Raw genomic sequence first — 19,842 nt, 5'->3', positions numbered from 1 at the left:
GCTATACTCTCAGCGTGCCTACTTAGCTTTTCCACACTGCATAGCCCAGGCTGATGACAGGATTTTTCCTGTTCTTTTGCCAAGAAAGCACAAAATGTGCTAGATTTTTTTCTTTGCATAAATTTCTTATAGACCTGTGGAATTCTGCAGATAGACTTTCTTGAAGGCATTTAAACTATAGAATATTTGTTGAAGGACTTCTAGTCAACTAATTATGATTTTCAAAATGGGCAGATATTCTAGGTCCCAGTCTGGAGACCTCTTCTCTGCTGCATATAATACTCCCATTACCTTTCGTGATGTTTCTTTGCAGGTATGATCTCCTCACTGCACAAGCAAGCCTTCTGTTCACCAACATTGCTATTATGTGACTAGTTGATCTGTCCAGAAAGGACAAGATGCGTAGAGCCAGAAAAATAAGGTAAAATACTCTGTTTAGGTAAGATAGATCTAAAAATAAAGTATATAAAGTATGTCTTAGTTTTAGCAATCTGTGGTAACTTTCAGAAGCAAACATTAATCTGGACAGTGAGTAATCAAGGTTATGACCACACAAGAGTGATCTGGTATGACATGAGTGATCTGGTATGGCATGGTGCTTTGCATGGAATGATTAAATACTGCTAAAAAAAATAAGGAGGAGATTAGTCTCTGTAGAATAACATGACTTTGCAGCTGCCAGTGACCAATCTTCTTTGATATCTCTACATGGCATACCAACGTGCCATATGGAAAAACGTACTGAACTGTCATGCTAGGTAGTCTGTTCTCATTATGGTGTGCCTTCACCATTGCTCTAATTTCATTTTTGCTGTCTGAAGACAATGGTCTCAAATAAGAGCAATATGGCAGGTCCCCATTTGGTTTAGAAGGATCCCTGGATTTTAAAATCCATCTTTTTGTTGTTTGGCAAATACTGTCCAAATTATTTTCTTCTAGAGTTTTTATTAGTTGCAGTATCATCAGTAATTCTGCAATCAGTGATTTGCTTCACAGTGTTGCTTTAGTGCTCAAAAACATGCAAAAGAAATCTTGGTAGAGAATCAAAGATGAAATCAAATTACTTAAAGATTTATTTTTTTTACTAATGTTTACTTCTGCCTGGTTTCTCCTCCATTGAAAGAAATCTATGAAGTTTAAAAAGACTGTTCATTTCCTTTGTATAACAATTCAGAAATAGGAATTTTTTTGAGTGTGCCTACTAAATTAGAACATCCAGGACAGCTGATTTCATCAATAATAAACTCTCTTTGCCCCAGATAGTGACAAAAATGTTTCTCAAGGGAGGTAAATATTTACTTACATATTTATAAACTTTCTCAGTATTTTTTTTTATGAGACTCCTCAGCAGCTCATGCAAAATAAAGTGGCGAATTAGAAAATGTGCTGCATAATAACAGATATTTACATTTTTCTCTGTTTTACCTGTCTTTTAAAGAACTAAGATGAGAAAAGTGTAAGAGTCATAATGCAAACTGGGGAGCTCCAGAACTCTTTTGGACTTTCTTGAGTTTTGACTCTCATTGTCTTCTCTACATGCAGCCTAGAATCTTCAACACACATGGGAATGGCAGTTGTGGTGCAAAACACCCCAGTTTGAAGCTGGGAGGAAACTCTCCTGCCCTGAGGTCGGACTGGTTGGGCTGAGGGGCTTGGGCTACCATGGCTGTGAAGGGGCAGATCGGGTGAGGGGCTGCCTGGGGCCGAGAGACCTGGGCTCCTCTGCTTTGCAGATCCCACCTGGCTGGAATGAGATGGCTTCCTCGCTTCACAGCAACATACTTAGATATTTGTCCTTGTTTTGTTAAAAAGTTTCTCTTTCAGTGAATTTTCCCTGTCAGCTAAAGCCTTCATATTAACTGCATTTTCCTGGAGAACCAGACACATGTTTTGGTAAACCTAGCAATGGAATGCAAACTTATTGATAAGCATGGATGGACCTCTCACGAGAGGGGCAACGAGAAACCGGTGACCAAGAAACTGACCAACTGTGTATAACATTCCATTCACGTGAATACTTCATATAAAAGTGGGAGATCATGAGGATCTCGGCCCTTTTTCCCTTTTGCCTTTGCTTTTTCCCTTCTGCTTATGGCTGACATTAGGAGAGGACCTTGCCAGTTGTCCCTGCGAACTGAGGCCTAGTGACAGACTGAATCCAGCTCCGGTTGGCTGCAGAGTCTAATCCAGGACTCTGGTTGCCGGCTCTGAAGTTGCTGAGACTTTCAAGATTGGTTTGTATATTTTGTATTATTTTCTCTATTCTTATTAGTAGCATTAGTAAAACATTGTTAATTTTTCCAACTCTCTTCTCTCTGTCCTTCTTTCCCTCCTGATTGCCTGTCCTGAGTGGGAAGGAGGGAGAGGGAGGGGCAAAAAAGGGGGGAGTGTGGGGGAGAAGAGTGGGTTAACAATACATCTGCCAGGGTTTTATTGTCACCCCGCAATCTTAACCCTCGACAATATTACATTTTTGGAGGGGGAACACTGGAACGTTTAAGCACTTTAGGAAAAAGAAGTCAATTAATACAGACAAAACTTTGCTTTCTTTGAAGCAAACGTAAAAGGGGAAAAACACCCTATCCTTCAAAAGAGAAAGGACTACAAGGTAAGAAAATGTAAGGGTGCTACAACAGTGGCAAAGGCTAGCATTGCCAATGATTAGGAAAAAATTCTTCATGGAAAGGGTTGTCAGGCACTGGAACAGACTGCCCAGGGAAGTGGTAGAGTTATCATCCCAGGAGGTGTTCAAAAGGCATTTAGACAAGGTTCTTAGGGACCATGGTTTAGTGTTGGAGTTAGGTTAGGTTATGGTCGAACTTGATGATCCTGATGGTCTCTTCCTACTGAAATGATTCTGTGTTGATTCTATGATTAGGAATTAGAGGAGGCCCTACAGCCTAGTTGTAGATTACAAACGAGTGACGATTTTAATGAAACCTTTTGATCTTCAGAGATACCTTATGGGCTTCCTGCTACCAGGTGCTCAGCCACCCTCTGCCCATAGCCTCTCACAGCCCTCCCTGCAGCCTGCAGCGCGAGGTGCAGGTGGCAGCACCGGGGCTCACCTGCCATGGTGGCAGGTCTCTCTGCCCCATCAATGCTGTGGGTCACCCCACATCTTCAAGGCACATGCCCCAGCTTGTCATGTTGTCCCGCAGGAGAGACACAACTACCTCTTTGTCTGCAAACCACAAGAAAACCCCACAAGTCTCAATTGGCATTTGAGGGCAACACTCATTCCCTCCCAGAATGTAAAACTTTTATTCTTAGTAGCTTGTTGATGTTCAGAGGGAAAGGCTGCCCCAGTGAGGTCATGGCCTTGCTCCCCAGGGGTTCTGGTAATCTGCTGGGAGCAGCCTGACTGTTCCTATCTGCCAAGCTGTGGTGCAGGCTCTATTGCTGTCTGCAGGTTAGTCTTCTGACACCTGTACCCTCTCCTTTTTTTTTTTTTTTTTTTAAATAATCACTTGAGATTGAGATAGTTCCCCATTCTGTGGGTATATGCAAATTTCCAGACCTTTGCTTCAACAAAGTCCCAGCACAGACACCTGGGCTTCTGTGAGTAAAGCCTGGAAGATACAATCTACACTTAAAAATCAGTAGAGTAAATTGATGCCTGCAAAAGTGGTGTATGAATCTATACCAAATAATAACAATAAAAAGCTATTAGGTTAGCCTTCCAGCCTTCCTTTGCCACCATTATGTTAATAATGATGAGTGGAGCGGCAAGAAAAGTGGAGCTCTACTTCCTACTGAATTGCACTGAAGGAGTTGATGCTTCCGTAGGAATGGAAATAAAGGTAGTGACTTTTTCCTGGAAACAAATGGACAGGGAGTGAAGTTGGCATTTACTGTATATTCTTCTAGTGAGGTTCATTATTTTCTGTTTCGGTAGGCAGGGAAAGAATCATAGAATACCAGGTTGGAAGGGACCACGAGGATCATCTGGTTCAACCTTTGAAGAAGTACTGTTTGGAAGGAAGACCAGTTAATTGGATATGTTTTTCACCTACAGAAAGGGGTGGGGTGACTGCTTTAATGTTAACTCAGATTCTCATGTTTTAGTTTTTAAAAAAATGATTTCTAACAAAGGAATATCAACTCAATATAAAGTTAATACTTTTTTTTTGCAAGATAGAAATGAAGAAAGGAGAAACTGAAGGGAAACTCAAGTTTGGAAATTTATTTCACAGAAAAGACAAAACAAGGTTCATGGAAGGTAAGTACTGCAGAAGGACAAGGTATTTCTGAGCTCTGTTCCTTTCCAAGTGCATTCAGTGCTGTGCACCAAAAGATGTGCAAACAGCAAAAGAAGTAGTACATAATACATTATTTTATTACATAGTTCTCTGTTTAAAAAAATAAACAAACAATCACCACTGCCAAACAACAAAAACCCCAAACAACAACAGCACAAAACCACAATAACAAACAACAAAAAAATACCAGTAACCCCAGTCTTGTAGTGGCGATAGCGTGTCTGTGCCTTTTTTTTATATTGTTTGAGGTTACCCAATCTAAAGTAGGCTTGGACTTCTTACACCACTTACCTGTGAGGGCTAGAAGTTTGGTTTCCAGATATCCATGTGTTTATAGGCATGTAGCTGGATCTGTGTGTCTTTTGCAGGCATCATATATCCTGAAATAATTGTGTTCTCTCCATGCACAAGAATTGTGTTTTCATGTGTCTTGTTACAATTTATGGATTACAGAATGCATAGTTTCACTATCTAAGTGTCACTCAGATGCTGCTCTATGTTTTCTGCTCACCCAGCTTGCCCAGCCTTACAGATGCACTAATTTATGTCCTGATCCATGCTCTGGGAATTAGTGTCATGGCACTGAATAAGATTGTAAAGAAGGAAAATCTACTTTTTTTTTAACCTCTGTATGTTAAAGGTACTTATCTTGTTGCATGAATATGGATGGTAGTCTCCTATGAATATGGAAACAACTAGGGAGGATGGGTCAGTGTTTAACATTAACTGCTCTTAACCTTTCCACTACGCTGACCCTACCACAATATGATACATAGGAGAGATCAGGCCTAGCTGATTTTCTGTAGAATGCCATTAGTAATTTTTTGCCACATAGGTTTGCCCTAAAGCCTTGTTTGCCACCTATATAATTATTAGAAGACTCTTGTAATTGTATTTGAAATTCTACGTTGACACTTATGTCACAGTACTATGGCACATATTATGTTTAATTTCTCTTTTGTTCATCTCATTTAATGTGCTGAAGAATTATACTGAAAAGATGATCCCACACACTTCTTTTCCATACTATTACCAGCTATGTGTTTCTCCCTACCTGCTAGAACCATCAATTTAATTAAAAAAATGAAAAGAAGAAAAAAAAATAGAATGTATAGGTTTGCACACTCAAAATATAAAGTGGGTAAATTCCCCATAACATGTGTTTTTTTCTGAAGCTGGAGTAATAGGACATCTATATAACACAGCAGTATTGCAGGATGATGTTGCTAAACTAACCACGACTTTGACATATTGCACAATCTGAGCTGTTTAGCCAAAGCCGTGTTCACTTGATCCTTTTACAGAGAAAACTCTTTCAATTAGCTTCTTCCTCCACCCTGACAGACTTGCTTTGGTGTCTCCTGCAGTGCTCCATTTATTCCCAGAACCCATAGGTGAGGCTTCTTAGTGTGAAGACTCATGAGAAGGTGTTAAATAGCAGGTGACACCTGGGATGCATGTTCATTCTCATTGGCCGACCTTGGAATGGAAACTCCTGGTGCCGTCACAAAGTGGTTGTCTGTGAATGGTTATAATAGGGGCACTCTGTGTGGAAATAGAATAGGATGATCATTTGGGCTCCTCAGGTGATTATGTTGCTTGGTCTCTGGTTATACCTGACCTCTTGTGAAATGTTGGAAATTCATAGCAGTGATCAGTGCCAATGGGGAGAATCATCTGGATTGCTTTCAGATAAGACTGTAGAGTGGAAAACATACTTGGATTTAATGCAGGACAAATGTTGCAGTAGGTGGTGTATTAATATTTTCATTATCATTGTTATTATTATTAATTTATTTATTTGTTTTCAAGTTTAGAAGGCAGGAGAATGTAATATGAAGTCACAAAGAGTAAGCACTATTCAGCCACTACAAAAGGAGTGGAAATGAAGCTTTTCTTACTAGTTGCTTTCTACTTAGCCACATCTTTTGGAACAGCCAAAAACTTTCTTCCACCTGCTGCAGGTTACTATATGGATTAACTGTTCCATTTTGAAGCAGTTTTACTGTGGCAGCAATCCTGGTTTACCACTGTTCTTCATTTGTCATTCTCTAAATATTTATGTTTTTCAACAAATTTGTCAAACAGTAGATATTTTACGCTCTTTTTGGTGATTGAAAACTGATGCACCAAGAACGTAATCTGGTTTTCTAGAGAAGATGAGTAAGCACAGAAAGGTCTGATTGGTTTATTGGGCCCATGTGGTTAAGGTGTGCCAATTTCCGTAGCCAAGAGCAATGTACAGGAGTGGATAGCAACAGATGTGCCTCTCTCTGCTTTCTGGCCTAAAAGAAGAGGTTTCCAGTTATATTAAAGTAGCCAAATTTTACAGAGGTTTGGATTGGAACTAAAATTTACAGATTGAGATCCACAGTAGGATTTTGTTTGCCTGTAAGCAACTATAAATACAGTGGACATAAGTGGATACCTCTGTGTGGCGATGTCTTTGAAGTCAAACCCAAATGTTTGAACAGCTGGCTTTTTGCAGGTTAAACACAAGTCCAGTTATACTGTATTTTTATTATTTAGTATTGTAACAGTAGCAACGTAATTAGCTCAGTATTGTTATTTTTTGTTTTATGCTGTGCACTTCCAAGATAATTTGATTAAGATAATTTTGTCATTTTGTTAATTACTGTGGACATGTATTGCATAATGCAGAATACTTTCTGAGCAAATTAGCTCCATGCTGCTGTGGCCTATACTCTCCTGCTTCACTTAAAGGTTATCAGTTACCACATAGTATGTGGGGTAGACATACCCACGGATGCTATCCTGTAGAGTTTATAGTTTAAACATGCAAAACAGGTGACAAGTAGGAAGTTTCCCATGATCTGCAGTCAGAGATGATGTGCACAGCCTGCAGGACCTAGTCGCTGCTCTGTTCGTATTGCCGTCCCTTTGCAAGAGCAGTCTAGCATAGATTAAAATACTTAATCACACTCACACAAAAGACTTTTTTTTAAATTTTATGATTATTATTGTAAAGTAAATGTCAGCTTTTCCATCTGCCCCTCAACATAACTGTCATTAATTAGCTGATTTAATTTAGACGTTGCAACAGAGGTGGATTTTTAAGGATAGATTTCAAAGAAGCAAGGACAATCGCCTGACAGCTCAGTTCAAGGAAGGCACTCCATGTGTGAGGGGCAGGGTGGAGCTGTGTGTGAAAGAACCTGACAAACAGCAGAGAAGATTGTTATTGTTGGTGGATTAGAAGAAAGTATATGCGTGTGTGTATGTGTGCGTGAAAGAGAGAAAGAGAAATGTGATTAGATACAAGAACAGGAAAATAAAGAAGGGTGGATTTTTGAAGCTGAGGACAAGGAGCAAGGACTTGTTGTGAAACCAGGAGGGATTGAAAGGGGAATGAGTGATGTGGTCAGAGTAGACAAGGCATATATCCCCAAGGGGAAAAAAAAAAAAAAAGAGGCACTGTCTCTTGATAAGCTCAGAAAGCACAAATTAGCAGAACAACCTCTGCTTCCAAAACCTTTTAGAAGCTGAACAATTTTCGAGGAAGAAAAGAGAGATGGCATCCAAAATAGCACGTAAAAAAAAAAAAAAATCCAAGCAAGGGCATTTGCAGTGCTAAAGCAGAATGTTAATTGAAATCCTACTGTGCCAACAGGAACATTGGAAAGAGACCAGTCAGGATTAGACTAATTAAGATGTCTTTAAAAGAAAGCAGATAAAGAAAAAAAAAGCTACTGAAAAACTGAACAGGTTGGTTTGTCTTAAAGAGGAATTTACCCAATATACAGAGAAATCTTAAAGAATTTGTGAAGTGTGTCCATCTTGCAAAACATGAATTGAAGTAGGCTGGAGCATTGATTCAGTTAAGGAAAAGTTGCCTTCTAAGTATCTTTGGGTCCTGTTGTCTGGGAATGTGCTGAATAGTATCTCTTCATAGAGGTATTTTCATTTTGAAGAGAGATGCTAGTGCCCACTTTAAGGAAGTTGGTGGCTACTGTAAAACCCCTTGTAGTGGGTTTCTCTGACATAAAATACTTAAGGCTTGACACCCTCCTTACCTGTCTTCATTTGCACCCATTTAGCTTTGTGGTTTTGGCTGTGGAAAGGTGCAAATGGAAGTTCATTTTTGAATGGCTGAATGGAATTTCTTCTTTTACCGAGGTAAGGATGATGTCTAAGGTGACCTTGCCACAAATGCGATAGAGAGGAGATATCCTTCTCTCTGAGCTTTTACTACAGAGTGCTCTTGGGCAGCACCAAAGTGCTCACATGGCACTAGAAAAATGAGAGTAAAGATGGCGATAGCATTTCGACTTGCCTTTGCTAGGACTATTGTGATATGGGACACACAGATATGAGTCTGACGTCATTGGTAGAAGCAATGTTGTGGGGCAGCTTCCACAGCTGGAGCTGATGACCCACATCCGAATCTCCTACAGCCCTTGGGAAGAGAACCATTTCTCCTGACTTTACAGAGTGATAACGACATTTGACTGAAGAAACCATGAATATTTTAATCCTTTAAAAAGAGTAAGAAGTGTCTCTAATGTTGAGTCAAGCTGTATGAATTATTCAGTGTGAACAAGTGAGCCAATTTATTGGACCTTTTCCTTGTTCACAGATCACTCACAACCTCATCCTTCTTTCCATGACCACAGTTGCTTTTCTCTAGTGTTCTGCAAATAGCTTATACAAACGTAAGCCACTGGAACTTGTGATCTCTTTCCTTCACCCATTATTAGCTGTTAGCCTTGCACAGTTTTCCAAATTATTGCTTTTCAGTGGTTGGATGGGAGGACTTTTAAACTGGGAAAAAATTAAATAGTGAATCTTGAATAAATATACATATAAACATACATATATTTAATTATATTTATAATAAATATATATAATAAATACTGTTTAATACAAAATTTCAAATATGTCTATTTGTGCAAAAGGCAGCTCTTATCTATGTAATCGAAAGAACAAATAAGAAAGTGGACTTTACCGGGGCTTGAGTTGTGTAATAGCCTGACAGGAGTGTTCTCAAGAGAGACGATCTCATGTTGGCCACATCCATTTGTTACTAGCCCTGAAAATGATTCAGCTATTCAGAGAAGCATGACATCTAATGCACACTTACTGTATTCAACAATAGTTTTAAAACCTGGTTGTGTATTTTACTGGAGCTGAACAATTGCAAATTTAATGAGACGTATTAATATAGTTAAATCAAAGAATCTCTAAGGAACGTTTCAGAGCCTTGATTTTATACTATTCAACTTGCTTGAGCTTTGCACTGGTGTATGTATTTATTTACCAAAGCCACAGTCTTTCTACAAAAGTACTTTTTGTAATGACATTCTTGGGAATTCTGCAGCTTTTCTCACATTTGTACATTTATGAAGTCAACCCCAAAAAGTAAGCTTGTCAGTGTAAAATCTACATATTGATATAGTACCTTTCTTAACATCTGATATGAAACTATAGACAATGGGAAAGCCAGAGTCTTTCTAGGAAATAGCACAGACAGAAAGTCCCATTCTAAGCCATTTATCTAAGCAAAATGGAGTGTACAAGGTACTAAACTAGCCTGACAACCTGTATTTAGTATAATGATTTATTTGCTCTTTGGCAAGCTCTAACCATTTACTATTAACTATTGCAGAGGAAAGGTAAGGTTATTATTACCCATAAAGTAAATAGTGATACTTAACAAAACAGAACATCTGCCCCCCTTATTAAAATATTTTGACAGATTTAAACTGGTTAACGTTTAATCTCATTTGTTAATTATGGGAAGCAGTAGTACGTGTTCAGAAGACACAAAAATAAATATTTTTGTGATTAGCAAAACTTGTTACACTCCAACAATAAATTTTTTTCTCAGGGTTCTTTATTTAATCTGAAAATAATGTAGACATTACTTTGGCATTCTTGTAAATTCTGAGGCTACTTGGAACTAAGCCTACTAGTTTTAGATGGCTTAAAAAAACAACCCTTACTTATCTTACTAGAGCACAAAAAAGGGAAATATAAAACCAATTTTTTGTGTTTAGCAAGACAGGCTGACATACAGAAATTGAAGGGGATAGGCCAGAGTGTCTAGAGCGTTTTCTTGTTTTGAGAATATAATCTGAATGTTTCACTACTGGATAACTGGATATTTAAAGTTGTTTTTTTGTTTTTTTTTTTCAAGAGAGCCTGAAAATGTCCTATTTTTATGATTTAAAGAATGAGCACAAAAATTGAAAACTAGTAAAAGGAAATCATTAGTTTTCAGCCAGATCTGTTATTTTGTCCAGTCCACTACATGGTCACAAGACCACAAGCTGTTTGTCTCAAGAGAGGAGGCAGGGGCAGGGAGACAAGAATATCCAGACCTTCCCAGTCTGTGACTCTGTGGATTCACTCTTGATTGAAATGATTCTATATCTGTGATTTGAAACGGAGATACCAGAAACTTCAGCTAGGCTGTGCTTTTGTAACTTTAGATGCTATACCACTTTGGCAAGTAACTCAGTGCTCTACACTTTTTCTGCCTTTCTCCCCCCATGTTAAAGGTTATTCTTACCTACGTAGAAAAAGTTTTTAATAACTTTTTTTTTTTTCTCTTATAACATTTTCACAGTATCCAGCCTAGGCCTGTTTCTCAGCTGAAGGCTGTCAGTGTTGAACACAGACTCAAAAAATTTGGATGTGACTTTGTGTAAGTGGGACTAGTCTGCTTTGCAGCAGCTTCATCTTTACATGTGGTAGAATGTCCGAAATCTCTATGCTCATCAACTTTGTTTTATATAGCACTTTTTCTACAATGTGTCAAAAGCATTTTAAAGAACAATAGCTACTGAGTTGAATAATCAATTATAGATAATAATACAGCACAGTACAGATAGCACAAAGCATATAATTATAGTATTTGATTTGGTTCTGTTAGAAGTCAGTGGCAATTTAATGTTCACATCATCAGTGAAAGCAGGAAGCCCACTGCAGACAAATGCTCAGCACAGAGTTAGTTGTGAACACTGTATCAGCTCTTCACAAATGTCCGGTAAAATTTCAGCTTAAACTGGATCTTTCTGTGTTGAGTCCCGCCTAAAAGATGATCTAGAACAGTTTAAGGTAATACTAGTTTATCATTTTTCAAATAAGTATTGACTTTTTGGCCTCTCTGTGGTCTGTATCTATATTTAAAATGTCATCTAACATCTGTCAATACTACCTGGAATATAATATATTCAGTGGAATTCACCAGTTATTTTATACAAATATTCATAAGCAAACTGGAATTTTCTCAGCATTTATTCCATTCTTAGAAATTCATGAAAGCAGCTTTTCCTGAGCAGTCCTCCCCACCCTTTTCTTTTAACCCAAAATTTACAGCTAATCCCTAATACACAGAAATGTAAAATATATAGCTTAGTTGTGACTGCTGATGTGATTTTCATGGCCTTGTTTGTACTTCAGCTGGATGAGTGGAAGCCTTTTAATCTGCTTGCTGCTGCAAGGATTTTGCAAAATGTGGTTTTAAAATTGTATCTCAGTGAATTGTGGAACATAGAAGCTGAAGATTCACTGTCCCTGAACATTTGAGCTAATAAATCTTGATTGCATGACTACTGTGAGAAGAGGTCTGGAAAGTGTTTATGTCTTCATATGATTTTATTAATTATTCTCTCCACACAGTTAATGCCTTTTCAGAATATAATCTGAGAGTCTTTTTGTGTGTTCTTTGTGCTGTTCTGTGCTTTGATGTATTTTTGTATTCCTTTCTGATGAGATCTTGTGATCAAAACTTGTAGGACTGATAGTAATGGACAGGATTGGACCCATAAATTGTGCATATTCCATCCAGTTTCTTCAAAAGGGGAGGAGGTGGGCAGGTGCCAGTCTCTTCTCTTTGGTGACCAATTATGGAACCTGAGGAAATGTCAGGAAGATGTGCCAAGGGAGGCTGGACATTAGGAAAAGGTTCTTCAGCTGGATCAGGTCCCCCAGGGAGGTGTCACAGCCCCAAGCCTGACAGTGTTCAAGAAGAGACTGGACAACGCCTTCAGACACATAGTGTGAACTGTGGGGTTGTCACATGCAGGGACAGGAGTTAGATTCGATGATCCTTGTGGGTCCTTTCCAACTCAGGACATTCTATGATTCTACATTCTATCCAATTTTTCTCAGTCTCCAGATTAGTTCTCCAAGTCATGATCTCATCTTTGCTTGAATGAGGTTTTGAGTATTTCCTTCTTTGTTTAGAGTGAAGCAGTCATGACACTCAGGAACATAAGACATCATTTTCTAAACCAGGAGACTTGATGCTTTTAATTATTTCAATTTATTCCACATGCAGGTTTGCACTTTTTTTTTTTTTTTTAATCTAGACCTAGTGTAAGCATAGAAATGTATATATACTGTGAACCTGTTTGCTTAGTTGCTTTCATTTTGTGGTTTCTTCACTTCTGTGTAAGTTTAGGTTGTTTTGTCTATGCATAGATTTTTGAAACTGTGTTAAACATGGGTCAAAAACATATAATCTCTGTATAACATGTATAGATGAGCTCTTCTAATCAAGTTTTAAGAGAGATGTAGGTTAAAAACTTATGCTCTCTCAGCTGTGTGGGAAGCGGTGGAAGAACAGAAGCTGACTGCTTAGTACAGCACATAGAAATATGTAGCAGTTACTTTCCTCATAGTAAGTTTCAAATCTAGACTTAGAGATGACAAAAACTTCAAAATATTAACCCTTCAAATGCTCTTAGGCCGTTACTCAATCTTTTCTCCTATTTTATCCTATTTTGTAAAAAATTTTTTCCTCCCACACTTTGTTTTTTACCAAAAAAAAAATAGACATTCCCATCCTAAGTAATTACCACCCTTCTTTTACAGCCTTACACTTCCATAAGATGAGCTATTGTGCTAAATAATTAGCACATGCCATTCAGAATATTATAAGAATTATATGCAACATCAAGCAGGAACTATACACTGACACATGACCATATTTTCTTTGAAGCTGCACTAAATAGAAATTAGGCATGAGCAACAGGTGTATTTAAAGCAAGTTATTAGCTGTTAAGGGGAAAAAAATAAAGAGAACAGTGTCATATTCAACCATTAACACAGTAAAGCATTTTAAAGTTTGCAACGATTTGAATCACGACCTCTTTGAACATATCCTTTGCTCATTTGCATACACAAACATTAATCCTGTGCTTGAACACAAAAATGCATTTACATAAAAATACATTGCGATTTATAATTTATTAAGTAATTGTGGTTGAGATGTTATTTGAAACAAAGAAAACAACTGTTTTTAAATGCCAACCCCTACAGGAATATAATGTATAGCAACTTTTTAATAAAGAAGAGGAAATATTTTCCTTCTAGCATGTCACTAATTAATACAGATTTTCTTTTTGATATATGTATTTTTTCATGGAGTTTTGTGCTCCAATGTGAGGTATACTACAATATACTGGAGATCTTGGAGATTATATTCCCTGCTTAAATAGTGGGTAAAACATTATCACAAAATTTATCCTTATGTTGCCCAGTTAATGCACTAGGTCAAGCCTTCTAGAAGATTTCTGCAGGGTGTACTTTACTTGTGTATCCCAGTTGAAGATGGGCACTGGACCATGCAGATTGGAGTAATTTTGGTATTTGAAAACTGAGAACTCAATGCACTGTGGGAAGGTAAAGCGATTGGAAAGGTCACTGGTGAACTCAGGCAGCAGAGGAGCAAGGAAATTTTACATTTCAGTTTTGGGATGAGATGCCTAAAGCGTTAGTTTGATGGCACTGGAAATAGTAGTAGGGTTTTTTAATGAAATTAAGCCCTTCATGTGTGTCTAGATCCCCTAGCCATTCCTGCCTGTACAGAACATTGGACTTGGCTGAGGCAGTTTCAGCTGCGTCCTGGGATCTCCAGAACCTCCTTGTAGCAGAAATCTACCTCCTAGTTTCCTTTGGCATTCCAAGCACAATTTATTAATGGGAGGTGAAGAATGGCTTCAAAATGTCTCAGGGAAAGGCCCCAGGCCTTGTTTACTTTGAATTTATTCCTTGTGTTCTTCTCCCTTCTTAGCAACCTCCAGCCTCAATTTGTATCTAATGTAGGCATTTTTCGTAGACTCTCACTCTTTCAGTAGGTTTAGCATTTGTTCAATCCATATTTGAATTGACCGTGTTTGAATTGTCCTGCAGGCTGCAAGGCACACAGTCCATTGAGAACACAGGAGAGAGACACCTGGAGATAGCCACTTCAAGGCTTTTCAGCTCTGTAGCCAAAATCTAAAAGGATTAGGAACTATAGTCTCAGCTGGGCTTTTTCTTTTGTCAGGAGAAGTAACAGTAAGAGGTAGAACCTGGGGCAGGTTGGTAGAACCAAGGGGGAGAACTTGGGACAGTCGTGCTTGTTGCTGCTAGAGGGATAGACTGATCTCAGTAGAAGCCTTTTCTCTTTCCCTGAACTGGTAGTCTTGACCTTGACCGTGTTTTGAGCCAGTCCTCGGAGGTAACTGGCCTTGTTTGCAGGAATATGGCTAAAGCAAAAGAAAGCAGGTGCAAGTACCCATCACTATCCTTTATGCTCATAACTGTTTCTTACTGTCATTGTAAAAACAAGCTTGACCCCAGGGTTGAAATGGTCTTTGGAGGTTCTGTGATGAAAATATTTAGGGAGCTGCTAAACTCTAAAGATGTCCTTGTTGAGCATGTACAAATGTAGTTGTATTAAAGGCTTAGTAACTGACCAAATGTAGAAGAATTTCCACAGAGGTACCATAAGATGCATCAGTGTCCAAAGAAAGACCCTGCCCTGAATAATTCACTGTGAGAAGCAGATGGCAAATAAAGAATATATCAACCCACATGACTAAAATTTATTAAGATTTTATAACTAGGTTTGTATTACGTCTTGCCTTAAATCACCAGCCTCACCTCTAATTGTGGCTATATGGGGTCTCTGAACTTGGTGCTTTATGCATGTCACAGGCTGTGGATTGAGGCAGGTTTAGCATCCTTAGCAGCAAACTGCAGGCGCATCAATTCTGTGGTGGATCAAACACATTATTTTTTAAATTATCCTGTGGAACTATTAAGCTATAAATGAGGTTTAAATAGTTCTAGGCGTATGGTGAGGTGAATACTACTTCATAATCTTCTTTTGATAACACCTTCTTAGGCCTTTCAGAAAGCTGAAAACTGTTCGACTATTGAAAGTTCATTTTGGACATATATTCTATTTAAATTCTTTGGGTCTAAGCAGGAAACTGTGTAGAAGGCAAAATAAATTAAATAATTAAATAATAATTTGTGGTTTGCTTGCTTTTACAACACCTAAAACCCATGAAGATTCAACTGGTTTTACTGATACTTTGAAGAATATGCAAAAATAAATAATCAGGTGTCACTCTCCATATATGTGCTCTGTTTTCTTTAACATTCTTATGTCAGACTCTATAAACCCCAGCAAGAGTCTCTGTATGATATGTACAGGTTGACAGCTTTAATGACACACATTAACACTTTAGGCAAAAAATGTTTTGAAAGTCCCAATATAAAAAAAAAAAATACTTTTTTTTTTCTTTTTTTTTTTTTTTTTATAAAGTGGTTCAAGGTGGCAAATTCCATGGAAAACATGTTTTCCAGCAGGCTAGGCAAGCAGCTGCAGGCCAGCCTGCCTCTGCTCTGTATAAAACTCCATGTTGAAAACATATTTCAGTAGTAAGGAAGTTAATACAGTAAACAAATTTACTCTGTCTACATATAAAATTATAGTCTTTCACAGCAGTATATTTTAATGAATTTTTTATATGGAGTTACTATCTTCTTTTTTTTTTCCTTCTCCATCCTTGTGTTTTAGCTCCAAAATGACAATGTTTATAACAGAAAACTGGGATTCTGACCATGGTCATGCTTGTGTGAAATTCCATAAATTACAGAAAAGCTTTTCTGGACCATTGGTTGTGTGCTTGAAATCAGACCTGGACCTGCTATCACACAATAATAAGGACGTTGAAGAAGCTGGGTATATTGAAAAAAATCAGATTTATATGTGACTCTTGGCTATGGTTGTTCCTCCTGCCAAGTGATGTGTGGATCTGTGATGAAAGATAATAGTTTGAAAATTTCAGTGACAATTTTTACTTGTGATTTACATTTATAAGATCGGTTTTGATCACATACATGTTTACAAATTCTTTTTTAAGTCACAACAGAGAATCTCATTGTGAAATCTATCTTTAATGTTGAATTAATATTAACTACGCTTAGTGTCTGGAAAAAAAATTGAGTGGGCATACCTTCTAGAATAATCTTTGCATAGTTTCTGACAGCTAAAAGCACAAAAATACTTTTAAAGATGTTAGTCTGTAACTACAACAGCAGTTCCTGATGCTGTAATATAACATTAATAATTAAAAGTAAAAATAACTGCATAAAATTTTTAAATTAATGTCTCAAGTTATGACAAAGTTTGTTATGTGAGAGGTTGTCTGTAGCATAGCTACCTGACCTGATATTCAAATAAATCTTTTGTCATTCTCCCATTGTTCTTTGTCTTAAATGAAGATGATGATCTTCAGCATCTTGTTCTGAACACAGCTGAGCTGGCTGCAGAGATTACCACCTCTGTCTTTCCTCCATCTGTTTGCCATAGCTCCCACAACAGAAGGTACCACGACTTCAGTCCATTGCATAAATTATTAGTCAAAATCAGCTGTGTTTGAAAAGCCCTACTCCCTGTCATTTTGACTGGAGAGGAATTGGAGGGCAGCTACACGTGTAGTTACTCTGGCAAATTTGAGGGAGTGCTAATCTCTCCTTATATCAGCTGCACTGTGATGCAGCCATAGCTGTAAAATTGCTGGGCTAGACAGTATTGCCAAATCCAAGCACTGGCAAAAATCAAGAGTTTGACTCAAAAGTCGTCAGACTTAAAAAAACCCACTACATTTAAAATTCCTTTTATTTGCCTTCTGCTTTTTGGAAAAGGTTATCTTTTAAAATAAGCAGAGGTGCAACAGTTAATGATTTGATTCTAGCTGCTGTGGATAAAACAAAAACATCACCAAAGACTGAGAACTGAATTTAAATCCCTAAGGTATGCAGGACAGGGGGGCAAAACGTTCAAGGTGAAATTCTGGAGTTGCTCTATCTTTTTACGACCTAGAATGAACTTACGAGCACCTAAAATTACCACTTCCTTGGGAAGAAGGTCTTGCCACAGAAGTCACTATAGATTGAGGACTTCTGAGGACATTTTGCAAGCCAGATGGTACCAAGGACAGAAAGAGCCCAGTGAGGGAAATGTCAGAGTATGCAGTGTGATGACAGTTTAGCACATTATAGTACAGCCTCAAGCTGCTAAAGTGGTGCCTCCAAGGTGATCTAGGTTAGACTATGTCACAGAAGCAACATAATTCAACTTATCCAGGTTCCTTCTAGGCTCTGATTTCCTCAATTTCTATGGCGGCTCAGCAGAGGTTTTGTGTAGTACTTTACCAGAATGCAAAAAAGAAAAAAATTTAGAAGAGGTGACACAGAAAGGCAGCTGTGCTGAAATACTCCTAAGTTTTGAGGTTGCTCAGCTCTGTTTTTTTCAAGGCCAGCATCTCTCTATATACACCTATGTACACATTCTGAGAGATATGTATGGTGTCAGCCAACCCATGGGAGTTATTTTCTCTTAGTAAATTTCCCTCCTTCAGAAAAAGAAAATAAAGCATGTACAGAGGCAGAGAACAAGTAGTTAAAGACAACAGTGAAAGGCACTACTGTGCTAAATTGTGATTCTTCTCAGGGCTCCAGCAAAACCCATTCTTGGATCATGTTCTGCAGCCAACTACATCTCTCATAAGTATGTTTGGCTTTGTTTGTCAGCTGCCCTAAGAGTGCTCTTAGTTGGGGCTGTCAATCAAAATCAAAGGAAGTCAACCTAACCAGGAACTCCTCCACATCTCTTTTCAAAGGCAAACTGGCTTTTCTGGGCCCACACTGTTTGAAGAATAAAAATCAATTTAAGTTTGATATGTTTGGAAAGAATGCATGCCTCCACAGGCCAGTGTAGAGACACCACCGACCACCTGCTTGGATCCTTCGCTATAGCTTGCAGCTGTGTAGCCCCACTTTTGGCCTTGTATGAAAGGAGGGGATGAATAGATAGGTCAAAGTTTAGAAGAAACTGAATTAATGGAGTTACCTGACATTTAAATATGTGTTCCTCAGACAAAATTAAGCTAGGAAAAATATTATAACTTTGGCATTTTTAAGATCTTTGGTGACTGCTGTGTTACTGGGAATACATGTAGGAAGGATTTTTCTCTGTGATTATATGGATTCCATTTTACAAAGTTTTTATCTGCAATGTATAACTCTAGTGTAAAAGGGCAGGTCTCTGAGTATCACTGAGTTATTTTATATGTATACAGTACAGTTTATAAGAACACATTTAAATTATCACCTTGGACTATTGTTTGCATGAATAAAAAAGTAAGAATTAGTCCTGCTTTTGTGCCTCGACAATACAGAACAGCTGGTGTTACAATTGTGGTAGAGATATTCCCAGTTAAGACTTCTTCTGAAACCAGTGACCACTATCACATTTCAGACCTTCTTTTCACTTATTAAATAGGCAGCTTTCTTCTCTCTTTAATGCAGTTTATGGATTTGGTAGTGAGAGAGACCAAGCCAAGGTGGAAAAGTAATGACTACATACATTTGCAGTGCAGACAGGTAAAAATTAAGAGCTTAGCCAAGAAACAATACCTGCTGTTCTGCTAAGACTTACCTGCTTATCATTAAGCTTGTAGTGAATATATGTGTTATAATATTTAAACATAGTGCTTTTGATCAGCAGCCTCTTTTAAAGAGCTATTTAGGAAAAGGAACAATTGTGCAAACTTGAGCTATATCATTTTGGTTGTTAAATACAGACTTTTTTTGTTTGTGTTGCACAGCTCCCAGGAGAATCCTTGTAGACAAACGGTGTTCAGAGGTGCTGAGTATGTTTCTGAAGTGTCAAGCCACATATGGATATGGCCATCTCATTTTAACTAAAAATTAAAGGAAAGGAAGTCTGATATGTTATGAACATCCTTATGCATTAATGAAAATTTTGGTTGCATGTTTAAATAATGCATGTTGGATGACTGAAAGTAGGTCTTTATAGAATAACATTTATCCTCAAGTTGAAGAGGTAAATTTTACAATGTAATTATAAACCTCTGAAAGCAAGGTTTGTAAGGGAAATGCTGGCAGACTCTTTACTACCATATCACTAACATAAGCTATATAATACATGCATTTAATTGGATAGTTAATAAATATTGCCCTTTTTTCAACAGGTTCTGTGAGTCATAAACACAGTGAAGTGACTTTGAACAAGAAGAGATGTAGCGGATGAATAGAGAGTTTTTATTATCCACTGAAAATATAGAGAACAAAGAGAGAAGGGTATTAATAATTCTGTTTGTGTATGTGACATATAAACATGATAATCAGAACAAACGCAATAATAAATATATATTTACTGATACACATTCTTTCCTCTGAAGTGTTAGTCAATATGTAACAAGAGGGTTGGTGCATTTTGTAATAAATTCATGGCTGAAGTTAATTGTAT

General features: G+C 37.8%; 1 long non-coding RNA gene across 2 annotated transcripts in view; it reads left to right on the top strand.

The window, feature by feature from the left end:
- LOC135579543 (uncharacterized) overlaps positions 1 to 15,278 on the top strand; it is a 67,269-nt gene extending 51,991 nt beyond the window's left edge. For both annotated transcript variants that reach the window (XR_010472784.1, XR_010472783.1), the window contains 2 exons: positions 314 to 2,234; positions 4,142 to 15,278. This is a non-coding gene — a long non-coding RNA (uncharacterized LOC135579543). The remainder of the gene's footprint in view (positions 1 to 313; positions 2,235 to 4,141) is intronic.
- The last annotated feature ends 4,564 nt before the right edge of the window (positions 15,279 to 19,842 follow it).

This window comes from Columba livia, chromosome 5, assembly GCF_036013475.1.
Source record: "Columba livia isolate bColLiv1 breed racing homer chromosome 5, bColLiv1.pat.W.v2, whole genome shotgun sequence".
Taxonomy (NCBI): domain Eukaryota; kingdom Metazoa; phylum Chordata; class Aves; order Columbiformes; family Columbidae; genus Columba; species Columba livia.
The sequence above is the reverse complement of the archived record's forward strand: the minus strand, read 5'-3'. Positions and strand labels throughout refer to the sequence as shown.